Source organism: Lithobates pipiens, unplaced genomic scaffold (assembly GCF_037356315.1).
Source record: "Lithobates pipiens isolate NorthernLeopardFrog02 unplaced genomic scaffold, aLitPip1_a1.2 Scaffold_25, whole genome shotgun sequence".
Classification (NCBI taxonomy): domain Eukaryota; kingdom Metazoa; phylum Chordata; class Amphibia; order Anura; family Ranidae; genus Lithobates; species Lithobates pipiens.
Window position 1 is genome coordinate 86,770,827 of NW_027507787.1, and position 18,836 is coordinate 86,789,662.

General features: G+C 46.5%; 1 protein-coding gene across 5 annotated transcripts in view; it reads left to right on the forward strand.

Moving 5' to 3' along the window:
- LOC143930362 (uncharacterized) overlaps positions 1-18,836 on the forward strand; it is a 204,556-nt gene that overhangs the window by 37,136 nt on the left and 148,584 nt on the right. The window contains exon 1 of one of the 5 annotated variants that reach the window (XM_077454629.1): positions 13,391-13,509. The exons of 3 other annotated variants lie outside the window; for them this stretch is intronic. The gene's annotated coding sequence lies outside the window, so the exon portion shown is untranslated. Of the gene's footprint in view, positions 1-13,390; positions 13,510-18,836 lie in introns of those variants that run through there. One more of the 5 variants, XM_077454631.1, reaches the window with a different exon arrangement.

Sequence of the window (18,836 nt, forward strand, 5' to 3'; positions counted from 1 at the left end):
TGCTATTCGTTAAGGACTGGTATAGGTCCACAATACATAGGGTTGAGGTGCATTACTGCTGACTGCTGGCCTATATTGCAGCAGTCCTTCATCAGTATAGGGACTGATGTACAGTCTGCTAATCATTCACAACCTACTTGTTCCACAAAGGTCCTTATAAGGACTGGTAAGGTCTAGGGTGCTACAGTACATAGGGTTGGGTGAGGTACAGTCTGCTATTCGTTAAGGACTGGTATAGGTCCACAATACATAGGGTTGAGGTGCACTACTGCTGACTGCTGCCCTATACTGCAGCAGTCCTTCATCAGTATAGGGACTGACGTACAGTCTGCTAATCATTCACAACCTACTTGTTCCACAAAGGTCTTTATAAGGACTGGTAAGGTCTAGGGTGCTACAGTACATAGGGTTGGGTGAGGAACAGTCTGCTATTCGTTAAGGACTGGTATAGGTCCACAATACATAGGGTTGAGGTGCACTACTGCTGACTGCTGCCCTATACTGCAGCAGTCCTTCATCAGTATAGGTACTGACGTACAGTCTGCTAATCATTCACAACCTACTTGTTCCACAAAGGTCCTTATAAGGACTGGTAAGGTCTAGGGTGCTACAGTACATAGGGTTGGGTGAGGTACAGTCTGCTATTCGTTAAGGACTGGTATAGGTCCACAATACATAGGGTTGAGGTGCACTACTGCTGACTGCTGGCCTATACTGCAGCAGTCCTTCATCAGTATAGGGACTGACGTACAGTCTGCTAATCATTCACAACCTACTTGTTCCACAAATGTCCTTATAAGGACTGGTAAGGTCTAGGTTGCTACAGTACATAGGGTTGGGTGAGGTACAGTCTGCTATTCGTTAAGGACTGGTATAGGTCCACAATACATAGGGTTGAGGTGCACTACTGCTGACTGCTGCCCTATACTGCAGCAGTCTTTCAACAGTATAGGGACTGACGTACAGTCTAATAATCATTCACAACCTACTTGTTCCACAAAGGTCCTTAAAAGAACTGGTAAGATCTAGGGTGCTACAGTACATAGGGTTGGGTGAGGTACAGTCTGCTATTCATTAAGGACTGGTATAGGTCCACAATACATAGGGTTGAGGTGCACTACTGCTGACTGCTGCCCTATACTGCAGCAGTCCTTCATCAGTATAGGGACTGACGTACAGTCTGCTAATCATTCACAACCTACTTGTTCCACAAAGGTCCTTATAAGGACTGGTAAGGTCTAGGGTGCTACAGTACATAGGGTTGGGTGAGGTACAGTCTGCTATTCGTTAAGGACTGGTATAGGTCCACAATACATAGGGTTGAGGTGCACTACTGCTGACTGCTGCCCTATACTGCAGCAGTCCTTCATCAGTATAGGGACTGACGTACAGTCTGCTAATCATTCACAACCTACTTGTTCCACAAAGGTCCTTATAAGGACTGGTAAGGTCTAGGGTGCTACAGTACGTAGGGTTGGGTGAGGTACAGTCTGCTATTCGTTAAGGACTGGTATAGGTCCACAATACATAGGGTTGAGGTGCACTACTACTGCTGACTGCTGCCCTATACTGCAGCAGTCCTTCATCAGTATAGGGACTGATGTACAGTCTGCTAATCATTCACAACCTACTTGTTCCACAAAGGTCCTTATAAGGACTGGTAAGGTCTAGGGTGCTACAGTAAATAGGGTTGGGTGAGGTACAGTCTGCTATTCGTTAAGGACTGGTATAGGTCCACAATACATAGGGTTGAGGTGCACTACTGCTGACTGCTGCCAAGATACATCTGACCACAGACACGTGGTCTAGCAAACACGGGCAGGGAAGGTATATCACTTTTACTGCCCACTGGGTGAACCTTCTGACGGCCGTCAAGCATGTAACCCATGGCACCCGTGTAGATTTGGTTTTACCGCCACGGATTGCATGCAGCCCTGGCTCTTCTTCTCCTCCTCCTCCTCCATCCTCCTCCCTCTCCTCCTCGGCTGACTCCTCCTTTTCCGCTGCTAGTGTCTCTTCCGCTGCGCCGCCCAAGCTCCCCAGAACTTATTCGATATGCCAGGTGAGATGTTGCCATGCCGTGCTGCGTTTGTTGTGCCTGGAAGCCAAGAGCTACACTGGCCCGGCACTCCTTTCAGCTTTGCGTTCACAGGCAGATCAGTGGCTAACACCGCTCAATTTGACAGTTGGTAAAGTAGTGTGTGACAATGGTGCCAATCTGCTTAGCGCATTGAAACAGGGCAAAATCACTCACGTGCCATGTATGGCACACGTCTTAAACTTGGTCGTGCAGCGATTCGTTGTCAAATATCCTGGGGTCCAGGACATCTTGTGGCAGGCAAGGAAAATCTCTGCCCATTTCAGAAGATCTTACACAGCCATGGCTCGCCTTGCTGACATTCAGCGGCGACACAATCTGCCGGTCAGACGTCTTATTTGCGATTGCCCGACGCGATGGAACTCAACCTTCTATATGCTTGATAGGCTGCTCTGTGCAGTTAACGTCTACCTGTATGAACTCTGCGGCAGAACAGGTTCTGGGGAGCTGTTTTTTTTTCACCGCGCCAGTGGCTGCTCATGCGCGACGCATGCAGACTTCTGCGGCCATTTGAGGAGATCACCAAACTGGTCATTCGCAGCCATGGCGCCATCAGTGACATGGTACCTTATGCCTTCTTTATGGAGTGTGCATTGCGTTGTGTCATTGATCAAGCTGTGGAGGAGCAGGAGCGGGAAGATGAGGAAGTCGCAATGCTGGATGAATTCCCAGGGGGGGCTACTCTATCTGAGACAAGTGAACAACAGGAGTCTGAAGAGGAGTCAGAGGAGGATGGTTCCGGGGCGGATGAGGAGGAGCAAAAAGAGCATGCTTTAAACCTTTCTGGAATCCCTGTTGTGCGTGGATGGGGAGAGGAGAATGAAGAGGACGACATTATCCTGGATGATGAGCAGGAGCCAGGCCACCACACCGCTTCCAGGTTAGTGCAAATGGGGGCCTTCATGCTCCAGTGTTTTAATAGGGACCCCCGTATAAAAAGCATAAGGGTCAAGGACCAGTACTGGGTGGTAACGTACTTAGACCCCCGGTACAAACACAAAATGGTGGAAATGTTACCGCCATCACAGAGGGCTGTCAGATTGCAGCACTTCCAGGCCTTGCTTCGAGAAATGCTGCATTCTGCTTTTGCGTGCGCTGGCAGAGGAGCAATTCCCACTCCCAGAGAAGGAGTTGCGGGTACCAATCCAACAGCGCCTGCAAGAAGAGGCCGGTTTGAAGATGTGTTGGTGACTTCGGATATGAGGTTATTCTTTCTGCCGACCCATCGACAGGTGTCATCCGGATCCAGCTTTAGGGACTGCCTAGACCGTCATGTGTCCGACTACATCGGGTTAACGGCCGATGTGGACACTCTGAGGAGTGATGAACCCCTGGACTACTGGGTGGGCAGGCTTGCCCAATTTGCAATCGAACTGTTGGCTTGCCCCTCATCCAGTGTCCTGTCCGAAAGGACGTTCAGCACAGCAGGGGGGATCGTGACCGATAAGCGTACTCGCCTAGCTCATGAAAGTGTTAACTACCTCACATTTCTAAAAATGAATGAGGCATGGATCTTGGAGGAATTCAACACATGTGACCAGTAGACCATGTATATGTCTATAAACAATTTTTTTAATCGAGCACACAGACCTTCTTTCTTCAATTGGCTCACTTCCTTGTCCAAAAAAAGCACACCATACTATATGCCTGTACCCTCCTGTTTGAAGAGGTTGAGCGGTGTTATATTTCTACTGGGGCTGCATATTATGAGGGGCTCCCACCATCCCTGTGCTATGCTGACATCCTCCTGGGGCTGCTTATTATGAGGGGCTCCCACCATCCCTGTGCTATGCTGACATCCTCCTGGGGCTGCTTATTATGAGGGGCTCCCACCATCCCTGTGCTATGCTGACATCCTCCTGGGGCTGCTTATTATGAGGGGCTCCCACCATCCCTGTGCTGTGCTGACTTCCTCCTGGGGCTGCTTATTATGAGGGGCCCCACCATCCCTGCGCTATGCTGACATCCTCCTGGGGCTGCTTATTATGAGGGGCTCCCACCATCACTGTGCTGTGCTGACTTCCTCCTGGGGCTGTACCTCTGCTGTGCATATTATGAGGGGATCCCACCATCCCTGTGCTATGCTCATTATGAGGGGCTCCCACCATCCCTGTGCTATGCTCATTATGAGGGGCTCCCACCATCCCTGTGCTATGCTGACTTCCTCCTGGGGCTGCTTATGGTGCAGGTGTCAGTGCTGTATATCACGGTGCTGATGTCAGTACTCTCTATCACGGTGCTGCTGTCAGTGCTGTATATCACGGTGCTGGTGTTAGTGCTTTATGTCACGCTGCTGATGTCAGTGCTCTCTATCACGGTGCTGTTGTCAGATCACTCTATCACGGTGCAGGTGTCATTGCTGTATGTCACGCTGCTGATGTCAGTACTCTCTATCACGGTGCTGCTGTCAGTGCTGTATATCACGGTGCTGGTGTTAGTGCTTCATGTCACACTGCTGATGTCATTGCTCTCTATCACGGGGCTGGTGTCAGATGACTCTATCACGTTGCAGGTGTCATTGCTGTATGTCACGCTGCTGATGTCAGTACTCTCTATCACGGTGCTGCTGTCAGTGCTGTATATCACGGTGCTGGTGTTAGTGCTTTATGTCACGCTGCTGATGTCAGTGCTCTCTATCACGGGGCTGGTGTCAGATGACTCTATCACGGTGCAGGTGTCATTGCTGTATGTCACGCTGCTGATGTCAGTGCTCTCTATCACGGTGCTGGTGTCAGATGACTCTATCACGGTGCAGGTGTCATTGCTGTATTTCACACTGCTGGTGATCATCTCCTGCACCCTCTTCTTTGCCTACCCTGACCTTCCCTCTCCTCCATTGCCTTCATGCGCTCCACAGTCCTGAATTGTCACAACAATTTCACATATAAAAAAAGAATGCTTGTAGTTGTCGATCCCAGATTCACCTCATACATGTGTTATGTCATTGGCCATGTGGTGGGACTATGTTTGCACAGCTATTAATTATTTTGTGGCTGCAAATTTGACCTGTAGGTTTGCAAAGTTCGCCTCCCATTGAAGTCAATGGGGCCCACCGCGAACGTTACGGTTCGCGAACTATCGGCCACGTTCGCGGTCCGCATTCGAAAAACGTCCCATCAGAAGTTCGTCCATCACTAATTGCCATTGTTGTGGAGAGAAAGTAGCACCGATATCCCTTTCCCATTTAAGCATAGGGGGAAGTATATCGAAGGTGGTTTTACCTTTAAGTGTAGCATAGAAAAGCGAAATGCCTTTAGTTGGGGCGGTAGTGCTAGTGAAATAATGCCAAAGTTTCATGGGCATGGTAATTTGGAGATGCGGTGTCTGATTAAACAGTGCAAAATTTGAATATATTTGTAGTAATCTTTCGAGGTGAGTGAAAAGGTTCGTTGTAGTGTAGGAAATTAATGGAGGAAGTCAGAAGAGTATAAGTCCGCAATATGTGCTATACCTTTATCTTTCCAGGGGGTTATCTGCATGTGGGGTACGAGCAGATTGAGGATTTCTATCGGTATGGGTAATTTACATGAAGTAGCAGAGGTAGGTGAATTCGTGAGGAGATAGAAGAATGCTGCTACTGATGCACGAATAGTCGGAGATATATGTTTGTCAGATTTGCGTAAAGTGGGAGAGCTTAGGAGCCAAATTTTCAGGTTGCCACTAGGGACCTGGGAAGCTTCAATGGAGCTCCAGTGGTTAAGAGGGTCAGGAGTGAACCAGGTTCTCAGCTGCGCTAAGATTGCCGCATTGTAGTAGTCTTTCACATCAATATATCCCATACCACCTGCCAGTTTATGTCTTGTGAGAGTCTTATGATTTACTCTAGGCCTTTTACCCTGCCATACAAAGTGTTTGAGAAGGGATTGAATCTGCGTGAAGAAAGATGTGGGTAGTGGGATGGGCAGCAATCTGAAAAGATAGAGTAGTCGTGGAAGTAGGATCATTTTGAAGGCAGCCAACCTGCCTGCGCTGGAGAGCGTCACTTTGGATAGTCTAAGCAAATCTGTGGGTAGAGCATGCAAGAAGGTTAGGTAATTAGCTTGGTAGAGGTCAGTTGTGTTTGCAGTGAGTGTTATACCCAGATAATTGAGAGTTTTTGCGGACCACGCGTAATGGTAGCTATTTTGCAATAGGGTTTGCTGCTGCTCAGATAAAGCCATAGATAAAATATAGGACTTGGTAGTGTTTACTTTATAATACGAAACATAGCTGAAATCATCAATTCTAACTTGTACCGAAGCCAGGGAGGTAACAGGGTTGGTTAATGCAAAAATAATATCGTCAGCGAAAAGGCTGATTCTGTGATCAGATTTTCCAATAGAAAAAACAGAAATGGCATCATGGGACCTAACTTTCGCTGCGAGGGGTTCTATCACGAGATCAAAAATCAGGGGCGAGAGGGGGCAACCTTGCCTCGTGCCGTTTGTAATGGAAAATGGTGTAGATAACATAGAAAGACAGTAGACTTGGGCTGAGGGGGTAGAGTATAAAGCTAAGATTGCAGTGAGGATAAAACCCTGAAAACCAAACTTTTCAAGGGCAAGTTTTAGGTATTGCCAGTGAACCCTATCGAATGCCTTCTCTGCATCTAAAGAAAGGAGCAGAGAAGGCACTCGATGGGTCGTTGCATAATGTATGATATTAATCATACGTCGTGTGGCATCTGAAGTCTGGTGTCCCTTGACGAATCCTGATTGGTCAGGGTGTATTAGTAATGGTATTATATCAAGAAGTCGAGATGAGATCACTTTTGCGTACAATTTCACGTCATGGTTGAGGAGAGAAATAGGGCGAAAATTCTGTGGTAAGTTTGGATCTCTCCCTGGCTTCGGTATGGTGACAATTAAAGCTCTAAGCATTTCTTGAGGGAAGGAGGCGGAGGAGGCAGCTGAATTGAATACAGAGGTTAAATGTTCAGTAAGCATAGGACTAAATAGCTTATAGTATTCTCCCACAAATCCATCCGGACCAGGGGCTTTATTGTTTGGTAGGGTTTGGATGGCCTTACCGATTTCAGCTTGTGTGAATGGGACGTTTAGACGTTCCAATTGTTGAGGGGTTAGCTGGGGTAGATGGACCGAGTTTAAGAAGTCCTGAATGTGAGAGGGTTGGGGCTTGCGAAAAGAGGTATCGTCAGCGAGGTTGTATAGACCGCTGTAATACTCACTAAAGGCATTGGCAATATCTTGCGGGTTGGTCATTTTAGATTTGGTAGTGGGGTGGAACATAAAGGGTATGGGCAATTTCGACATATGTCCATTGATCTGACGTGAGAGTAATTTACCTGGTTTATTGCCCTCAGCAAAAAATTTCATTTTAAAGCGTTTTTGTAATTTGTCGTGGGATTCTAATAGCAAGGTTCTGAGTTCGAGTCTTAGGGAGGTTAGTTGGGATTTAAGTGCCGAAGTAGGGTGCTGTTTGTTTAGTGAATCAGTGGTTTGTATTTTGGTAAGAAGGTCGTCTAAGCGCTGCCTCCTACGCCTCTTGTTCCTAGATCCATATTGGATGAACAGGCCTCTCATGTATGCTTTATGAGATGCCCACAATACATTAACAGAGTCCTTGTTTTGGGAAAAAAAAGCTAGTAGGTTGTCCCGTAGCAGGCCAGCATATGGGTCTTTTTGCAGGATCCTAGTGTTGAGTCTCCATAGAAAGGTCCTCAATGGTTATGCTAACCGGTGAGTGGTCAGACCAGGTCGCGGAATGAATAGTTGAGGAGGAGATTTTTTGTAGAGTCCAAGGGTCTGTGAGAAAGAGGTCTATACGTGAGTAAGAGTTGTGACAGGATAAAAAAAAAAGTAAAGTCCTTTTCGTCGGCGTGCATACATCTCCAGACATCGTAGAGACGAAAGCTAGATAGAAGGGGGTTTAGAGCTGGTCTGCGTCTTTTGGTGCGGACAGAGGAGTCTAATGTGGGATCACGAGTACAGTTAAAATCTCCACACCAGATCGTTGCACCCTGTTGAACTGCAGCAATCTTCTCATGGAGCTTACAGAGGAAGCGCGTTTGGTGTGCATTAGGAGCGTATAGATTAACAATAGTGTAAGGAACAGCATTAATCATGCAGGCCAAAATGATGTATCGACCATCGGGGTCCAAAGTAACTTGGGTAAGCTGGTACATAAGGGAGTTGCGAATGGCAATAAGCACCCCTTTTCTCTTAGAGGTAGCATTGGCCGTATAGATGGTACTGAAAAATTAGTTTGTGCAGGAAGGAGAGTGACTGGCTAAAAGGTGTGTCTCTTGTGCACATAATATATCGCACTGGGTTTGCTTGGCTAATGACCATAGGGAGGCCCTTTTAGCAGGATGGTTTAGCCCTTTGGCGTTTATGGAAACAATTTTGATGGTCATGTCTGTAGAGCAGGTCGAAAGGAACCGTAATAGCTGAAAATGTTACCTGGATTGCTGCAGAAGGAAGATGGAGGTCCAAGATGAATCGATATATGGTTTCAAGGGATGCTACAGGAAGAATCGTTGGAGGGTGATTGCGGCTTGCAGTTAGAAGTATAGTCGTCTTCTGCTGGGCTGATAGACAGACACTCTGGAAGTCCTGCAGGGAGAGGGTAGAAGGGAAACACAAAAAAAAAAAAAGGGATGCAAACAAAACAGAGCTGGCTGCTGATTGTAAGGTGAGGGTACTGGAGCCTATATAGAGACTCTAGGTAGTACGAAAGGATGCCTGTGAATTAGGCAGGAAATCGTGCTACGTCCGCTAGGAGTAGCAACAAGAAGAAAAATAATGAAGAAGTGTTTGCGATGGAACAGTCCTGGGCACAGCCGTGCCAGGAAACACTAAGTGGGGGTAAAAAGTTCTTTGTACCGAGCGTGAACCTAGAGCACACCTGAGCGGCGTGCAGTGACTGTAAACCCGGGTTCCTAGGTAGGGAATTGATTTCTGTGGGATCTTGGCGGGAGGGGTTGAGGGGACATAGTGCCCGTGTTGCTCTGATCCATGGGGGTCGCCTCATTGAGAGCAGGAATGATGTTCCAGTCTCGTAGGAGTCTCAGGCCTTGTTGTAGGGAAGTAACTAGGTGCTTCGATCCTTCATGTTGGATAGATATTTTGGCGGGTGCAGCCCATTGGTACTGGATTTGATTATTACGTAGTGCCTTAGTGATTGTATTGAGTTGTCTGCGTCTGCTCAGAGTATGCTTAGATAAATCAGCGTAAATTTGCAGATGGCCATATGGTTCAGAAAGAGAGGGTAATCCTCTTACTTTTTGCATAAATTGCTCCTTAACGTGATAAAAGTGCACCCTAAGAATCACGTCCCTAGGTACAGCATCTGGAAGGAAGGCAGGCTTTGGCAATCTATGTATACGATCAATGACGAGTTCAATGCCTTTTGCCTCAGGTAGTATAGCTTTAAGAAGGTTTTTCGCATATAGGGGTAGCTCAGCATTCTGAACAGATTCAGGGACTCCACGGATTTTAAAGTTGTTGCGTCTTGCCCTGTCCTCTAAATCTGCGATTTTATCCTTAATCCAACAAGTTTCTTGGGCCTGTGCTTCTTGAGAATCAATCATGTCATTTACTGTGATAGTAACATCTCCCATATTAGCCTCAAGCTGCGTGGCTCTGTGTTCCAGAGCATTAATACTGCTGCCAAAGTTCTGCATCAAAGATAGCATGTCTGTCTGCAAAGAGCTTCTAAGTGACATCAGCATCTCTTTAAGAGTGGTGTCTATTACTGCCTGTCCCACCGTAGGAAAGGAGGCAATGGCGTCAGGCTGTGGACTCTGCTGAGGTAAAACATAGGGCATGGTGGCGGCCTGGGCGCTGTCCTGAGGTGAGTCATTGTCTAACCTCATTTTAGATTTCGCTGGGCTGTTAGCTAGCGGTGTACCCGGAGGCGATGTGTAAGAGTCTCCCCTCGCAATAGCACTTACCAGTGCGTTGTCCTGTGTGGAGATGCTTCCCTCACGGCGGGGAGAAACAGCTGCCTCTTTCAATCCACAGCAAGGCGGGGCCGCGGCGCCATTTTGATCGGGGCCGCATCTTGGTCACGCGCCGGACACGCCCCCCCATGCTCCAGTGTTTTAATAGGGACCCCCGTATAAAAAGCATAAGGGTCAAGGACCAGTACTGGGTGGCAACGTACTTAGACCCCCGGTACAAACACAAAATGGTGGAAATGTTATCGCCGTCACAGAGGCAGTCAGAATGGAGCACTTCCAGGCCTTGCTTCGAGAAATGCTGCATTCTGCTTTTGCGTGTGCTGGCAGAGGAGCAATTCCCTCTCCCAGAGAAGGAGTTGTGGGTACCAATCCAACAGCGCCTGCAAGAAGAGGCCAGTTTGAAGATGTGTTGGTGACTTCGGATATGAGGTCATTCTTTCAGCCGACCCATCGACAGGTGTCATCCGGATCCAGCATCAGGGAACGCCTAGACCCTCAGGTGTCCAACTACATCAGGTTAACGGCCGATGTGGACGCTCTGAGGAGTGATGAACCCCTGGACTACTGGGTGGGCAGGCTTGACCTCTGGCCAGAGCTTGCCCAATTTGCAATTGAACTGTTGGCTTGCCCCTCGTCCAGTGTCCTGTCCGAAAGGACGTTCAGCGCAGCGGGGGGGATCGTGACTGATAAGCGTACTGGCCTAGCTCACGACAGTGTTAACTACCTTACATTTCTAAAAATGAATGAGGCATGGATCTCGGAGGAATTCAACACATGTGACCAGTAGATCATGTATATGTCTATAAACGATTTTTTTAATTGAGCACACAGACCTACTTTCTTCATTTGGCTCACTTCCTTGTCCAAAAAAAGCACACCGTACTATATGCCCGTACCCTCCTGTTTGAAGAGGTTGAGCGGTGTCATATTTCTACTGGGGCTGCTTATTATGAGGGGCTCCCACCATCTCTGTGCTGTGCTGACTTCCTCCTGGGGCTGCTTATTATGAGGGGCTCCCACCATCCCTGTGCTATTCTGACATCCTCCTGGGGCTGCTTATTATGAGGGGCTCCCACCATCCCTGTGCTGTGCTGACTTCCTCCTGGGGCTGCTTATTATGAGGGGCCCCACCATCCCTGCGCTATGCTGACATCCTCCTGGGGCTGCTTATTATGAGGGGCTCCCACCATCCCTGTGCTGTGCTGACTTCCTCCTGGGGCTGTACCTCTGCTGTGTATATTATGAGGGGCTCCCACCATCCCTGTGCTATGCTCATTATGAGGGGCTCCCACCATCCCTGTGCTATGCTGACTTCCTCCTGGGGCTGCTTACGGTGCAGGTGTCAGTGCTGTATATCACAGTGCCGGTGTCAGTGCTGTATATCACGGTGCTGGTGTTAGTGCTTTATGTCACGCTGCTGATGTCAGTGCTCTCTATCACGGCGCTGGTGTCAGATCACTCTATCACGGTGCAGGTGTCATTGCTGTATGTCACGCTGCTGGTGATCATCTCCTGCACCCTCTTCTTTGCCTACCCTGGCCTTCCCTCTCCTCCATTGCCTTCATGCGCTCCACAGTCCTGAATTGTCACAACAATTTCACATATAAAAAAAAGAATACTTGTAGTTGTCGATCCCAGATTCACCTCATACATGTGTTATGTCATTGGCCATGTGGTGGGACTATGTTTGCACAGCTATTAATTATTTTGTGGCTGCAAATTTGACCTGTAGGTTTGCAAAGTTCGCCTCCCATTGAAGTCAATGGGGCCCGCCGCGAACGTTACGGTTCGCGAACTATCGGCTGCGTTCGCGAAACGTCCCGTCGGAAGTTCGTCCATCACTACCCACTAACTCCTGCAGGTGGCTGTATTAGAGAACAACAGCAATAAAGGGTAGATACAGGTGTATATTGTGCTGTGCTGGAGGCATACAACACCCACTAACTCCTGCTGATGGCTTTATTATGGAACACCAGCAATAAAGGGTAGATACAGGTGTATACTGTGCTGGAGGCACACAACACCCACTAACTCCTGCAGGTGGCTCTATTAGAGAACACCAGCAATAAAGGGTAGATACAGGTGTATATTGTGCTGGAGGCACACAACACCCACTGACTCCTGCAGATGGCTGTATTAGAGAACACCAGCAATAAAGGGTAGATACATGTGTATACTGTACTGGAGGCACACAACACCTACTAACTCCTGCAGATGCCTGTATTAGAGAACAGCAGCAATAAAGGGTAGATACAGGTGTATATTGTGCTGTGCTGGAGGCACACAACACCCACTAACTACTGCAGATGGCTGTATTGGGGAACAACAGCAATGAAGAGTAGACACAGGTGTATACTGCGCTGGAGGCACACAACACCCACTAACTCCTGAACTCCTGCAGATGGCTGTATTGGAGAACAACAGCAATAAAAGGTAGATACAGGTGTATACTGCGCTGGAGGCACACAACACCCACTAACTCCTGCAGATGCCTGAGAAAAGAACAAACTGTCCCTGCCTATCCTTATCTCCCTGCACGCCGGAACACACTACACAAGGTCACTGCGCTGGCTGCCTTATATAGTGTGGGGCATATACTAAACCCCCTCAGCTATAATTGACCACAGACATCCTGCCTGTGGCCAATTATGGCTCTCCTCGCTGCCGGCGCTGTGATTGGCCAAGCATGCGGGGTCACAGTGCATGCTTGGCCAATCATGAGCCAGCAATGCACTGGGATGCCGCAGTGCATTGTGGGCCATGAGCACCACACGAATTTGGTGTGAAAGGCCCACAGTGTTCTGGCTTCACCAAACGGCAAACAGCCCGTGTTCGAGTCGAACATGCATTCGACTCGAACACCAAGCTCATCCGTAAATCCCTAATGGGAGCAATGCTTGGGTTGTATAACAGAATGGAGAGCTGTATGATGGGAGCAATGCTTGGGTTATATCACACTGTGGAGAACTGCATGACAAGGGCAATGCTTGGATTTGTATCAAGCCTGGAGTTTCTGTTCTACAGGTGCAGGAATGAGCTAAAATTTTATATAGCTGTGTGATGTGCTGTCACTGGGGGGTGTAGCTTCTGATTGACAGGTTCTGTAATGGGTGGACACACAGTGGTATGTTGTGGTGACGCGCAATGCTCTAGCTGCGTGGGTAAACACAGTTGTACTTTTTGGAATACATTTTAAAGGGTGGCTACAGGGAGTGAAAATTGCAAGGAGAAAGTACACAGCCACCATTTAAGAGGACCTACCAGAATCCATTGGTAATATATGAAATATTATGAAACCATTTTACTAACCAAGGCACTGCCAGAGATTATCATGCAAAACAGCAAAGAAATGTTTAATGTTTGATGATAAATAAACTGCAATGAGCATTCTTGTCATAGTTGTAATTTGAGTCGATCATAAAGGTGAGAAAGAATGAGGCAAACTTTACTCATAAAAATGTGAATTCACTTCTTTGCTGAATTCAGAAAGACAAGCAACATTTTCTGGGTGAGTGCATCCTATTCTTACATCTCAGGTACAGATAATATATATTATCTATTTAGAATCAGTTAATGGGGCAATTTCTTAAGCCCAATCAACTTTTCTTTATGCTTTGGATAGAATGGGGAAGGGTTAGGGCCTCTCAAACTCAATAGGGAATTTGTCCTCACATCCTATCATGGTGTCAGATGGACCTCCCAAGGTGAGTAATGAAGGGGGAACTATTTTAATGCACACAGACAGTATATATATTTAGAAAAGTTTTTTTTTTTTTTAATTCTTTTTTTATTTAGTTTTATACAATATATGCTATAACAAGCCACACATTGTGGGCAACAACTGTTGCCCATCGTAAAACATTTTTTTTATTGTTGTCCTGTTCCTCACTCCCCAGTTCTTGCCCTGCTTCTCCGGAATAACAAGTAAAATGAATATCCTCAGTAGGGACACACACAGCAATACATGTGAAAAAAAAGTCAGGTAGAATTGGCGCTATACCCTTAAATAAAATGTGTGTCAATATGTGGAACTCTATTAATTAATAAAATTATTCCTAATCCGTGGCTATAGAGAAGTGACCTCTTTTGAATACACCGCAGCAGCTGGTGGTGTGAAGATTTCTTATAGTAAATCTTGCTCTGACAAGATGTGAGTAGTTTTCTGTTTTCAATAAACCTTTCTTAACCACTTTCAGACCGGACCAATTTGCTGGTCAAAGACCAGACCACTTTTTGCGATTCGGCACTGCGTCGCTTTAACTGACAATTGCGCGGTCGTGCGACGTGGCTCCCAAACAAAATTGACGTCCTTTTTTTCCCACAAATAGAGCTTTCTTTTGGTGGTATTTGATCACCCCTGCGGTTTTTATTTTTTGCGCTATAAACAAAAATAGAGCGACAATTTTGAAAAAAACGCATTATTTTTTACTTTTTGTTATAATAAATATCCCCCAAAAATATATAAAAAAACTTTTTTTCCCTCAATTTAGGCCGATACGTATTCTTCTACATATTTTTGGTAAAAAAAATCGCAATAAGCGATTATTGATTGGTTTGCGCAAAAGTTATAGCGTTTACAAAATAGGGATAGTTTTATAGCATTTTTATTAATAATTTTTTATAATTTTTTTTTTTACTAGTAATGGCGGCGATCTGCGATTTTTATTGTGACTGCGACATTGTCGGGGACCCATCGGACATTTTTGACACATTTTTGGGACCATTGTCATTTATACAGTAATCAGTGCTATATAAATGCAGTGATTCCTGTGTAAATGACACTGGCAGTGAAAGGGTTAACCAGTGGGTGGCAGTGTAGGGGTTAAGTGTTCCTAGGGGTGTGTTACTAACTGTGGGGGGGTTGGGCTTTCATTTAGTGTACACTGATCTCTGCTCCAATCACATGGAGCAGAGATCAGCGTCACTAGTTGCTAGGCAGAATGGAAAAATGTTGTTTATACAGCATTTTCTCCATTCGGCCGCTCCGTGAGACGATCGCGGGGATGCCCGCGGCGATCGAGTCCGCGGGTCCCGCGACCGGACTCACGGGGGTCCCGACCAGCGCGGGAGCGCGCCGCCGGCGGCGCGCTCCCGATGGCAGGGCGGCATCGAATATTGGACGTACATGTACGCCAATATGCCTGCCCGTGCCATTCTGTCGACGTACATCGTCGTGCGCTGGTCGGGAAGTGGTTAAAGACATACTACACTATGGATTCTCCTCCATTTTACATGTAACTTTTAAATGAGAATCTAAACTGTGGATGGATGAATAATCAAATTCCCAGGGAGATGCCAGAGAGCGACACAGGGGCTATACACTGTGAAGGCGGTTTTCCCTCAGTAAGGGTAAAGATCTGGTGAGCGCAATATAATTCATTTTCACCAAAGCACACCGGGGATTTTCTTTGGATATTTGCACGAGGCACCATTTGGATTATGAACTGTTTAATATATTACAAAGGATGTGTCGGCATTTTATGTTTATAGGATAATAATATTGCATTTATTTATTTATTTCAGTATTTTTCACAATTTTTTTTTTTTTTTTACTGTTTCACAACCTTTATTGGTATGGATGTATAACTGTTTAACCAATTGCATGGATTAGGAATAATTTTATTAATTAACCACTTGCTTACTGGGCACTTAAACCCCCCTCAGTCCCAGACCAATTTTCAGCTTTCAGCGCTGATGCACTTTGAATGACAATTGCGCGGGCATACAACACTGTACCCAAATGAAATTTTTATCATTTTTTTCCCACAAATAGAGCTTTCTTTTGATGGTATTTAGTTACAGCTCGGAGTTTTATTTTTTGCTAAACAAACAAAAAAAGATGCAAAAAAATAAATAAAAATAAATCATGTTTAATAGTTTGTTATAAAATTTTGCAAACGGGTCATTTTTCTCCTTCATTGAAGTGCGCTGATTAGGCGGCACTGATAGGCTGCACTGGTGGGCACTGATGGGCTGCATTGGTGGGCACTGATAGGCTGCATTGGTGGGCACTGATAGGCTGCACTGGTGGGCACTGATAGGCATAGTTAAGGCGGCACTAATAGGCACAGATAAGGCGGCACCGATGGGCACAGATAAGGCGGCATTGATGGGCAAAGATGGGCACAGATGGGTGGCACGGATGGGTGGCACGGATGGGTGGCACGGATGGGCACTGATAGGTACCACTGATAGATGGGACTGATGGGCACTGATAGGTGGCACTGATAGGTGGCTCTGATAGGTGGCACTGCTGGGCACTGATGGGCGGCACTGCTGGGCACTGGTAGATGACACTGATGGGCACGGATAAGTGGCACTGGGGTGCAGCACCTTCGAGGCAGATTGTGGGCACTGCTGGGTGGAACTGCTGGGTGGCACTGTGGGTGGCACTGTGGGCACTGCTGGGTGGCACTGTGGGCACTGCTGGGTGGCACTTACTTTTTAAACATTTGGCACTGCAGGGGGCAGGTGGGCACTGGCAGGTGGGCACTAGCAGGGCTGGCCGTGATCGGGGCTAATGTCCCGATCACGGCCGCCGGTGATCGGCTTTTTTTTTTCTCCTCGCGCTGTCAGCACGAGGAGGAATAATAGCCAATTACCGGCTCCGTTATATCACGTGATCAGCTGTCATTGGCTGACAGCTGATCACGTGATAAGGGGTCGGGATCGACCCCTTGCACGGATTGGTGATCAGGCGAGTCTCATGGACTCACCGATCACAGAGCACGCAGGACGCTCGTGCACGGGACGACGTCAATAGACGTCGTCCCGGCAAAGGAGATCCGCGCTGTAGCCGTCATTTGGCTATAGCGCGGATCTCAAGTGGTTAATAGAGTTCCACATATTGACACACATTTTATTTAAGGGTATAGCGCCAATTCTACCTGACTTTTTTTCACATGCTAATAAGCCCCACCTGTTTTCGGGCGGGGGGGGGGGGGGTATACCAAGTAGAGGCAGCTCATACCTCAAAACATCTTAAGACATTTAAGAATTTTTCAGTAGTATCACAATTTTATATGTAATCTCACTTTTTTCCAAACACCAATTCGGGGCTGTTTAATCATCACTATTATATATACACATATATATTTTTTCAGCAGGAGGTCCCTGCAAAAGGGTATGGACACTAATATCTTAACAATTTGTATAACAACGATAGCAATTTTATAGCGCTAACAAGTTGAGGATTAGTGGCAATAAATATATTAATTTAAAGGTATAGCGCCAATTCTACCCGAATTCCTTTTTCACACAGCAATACATACCTTAACAGAGGCTCTTACTCTTCCACTATTATATACTTAATGTATGTTGGGGTTGAGGTTGGTCTTTCATATAGTTTGACGGTAGGTATCTGACTATAAATACGGGTTGTGATATTAAAATAAATACTGATAGATTAAAAGATCTGTACACCAGTGTCTATACCCCATGGTGCCTGGCTATGCCATGGAGCATAGTACTGGAGTACATATCAATGGCTGTGTTCCACAGCACTTTGTTAATAGCATGGGGTTGAACCCATCAGAAGAGACATAAGATCTGATGAATTTTGCTAAATATATGAGTTTTCCTGTCTCTCTTGAAACATTTTCATGTCCATTCTATTAACATATACAGTGGTTCATATTCACTGATGAGTACAAAAGTAACATAGTCACTGACATGGAGGCCTTTTGTTTTATTGGTATCATTGAAATAGGGTAGCTGTTGGCATGGTTCTCATTGAGTGAATTCATTAGCAGCAAGGTTCCATAATATTTGGAGCAGCTGTGTTTGAAAACTGCAAGGTCATTTGAAACAATTTCCTACTACGTTCTTGGTTGCTGATGGTAATTTTTAATGTTTTTTTTTATCGCTCCAAGAAGTAACAAAGACATTTAGGCCAGGTTCACACCTATGCGAATTATGCCACGTACACACGAGCGGACTGTATGGCGTACTTAGTCCGTCGAAACACATTTCAGCGGACAATCCGCTCGTGTGTGGGCTTCAGCAGACTTTTTCAGCGTGCAGTCTGGCGTACTAAGTATTTCGTTTTTTTCGAAATTCTGTCCGTCGTACTTTGGTTTCAGCGGACAGTACGGTCATCAGTATGCTAGTTCGACGGACTAAGAATGGCGCATGCCCAGAAAGGATTTACACGGCGGAAGGGTGCTTTGCTGTGTCTTGGACTTCCTATTTCTAGTCCCGTCGTACGTGCTGTACACGTCATCGCGCAAGCTTTCGACGGACTGTTTGTGCATCCGTGTGTGGTCAAGTCCGTTCAGTGGAAAGTACGACGGACTGTCCGTCGGATTGTATGACGAACTAAGTATGCCATACAGTCAGCTCGTGTGTACGCGGCATTAGATGCGGGTTTCTCCGCATCCAGTTTACATAGCAGGAGAATGTGACTGGCTCCCTATGGAGCCGGTTTATATATGTCCACTGCAGCTGCAAAGCGCACTACACAGAAATGTTATGCGTCTTTGGCTCCGTTTCAGGGACAAATTCAGGCATAGATTCATCTCTGATTCATCCCTGAAATGGGGAAGGGGGACGCACAGTTCTCCTGTGTGATCCGCAGCTGGTTCCAATGTGAACAGAGCCTTAGCTGACAGCGAGTTGTGTCAAGCATGAGCAATACCAATTATTCCCAAGTGGTCATTCTGCTGAACAATTAACAAAAAAAGACCCCCTTAATTATGGAGGACCTCAGTCATGAGGAATGATTCTTCTTACTTATTCTCCCTGGTGAAGAGACAGTTAAGAGAGGATATGATGGCAATATACTGTACAAATATCCTAATGCCAATTCAGACACTAGGAAAAAAACTATTCAGTCTC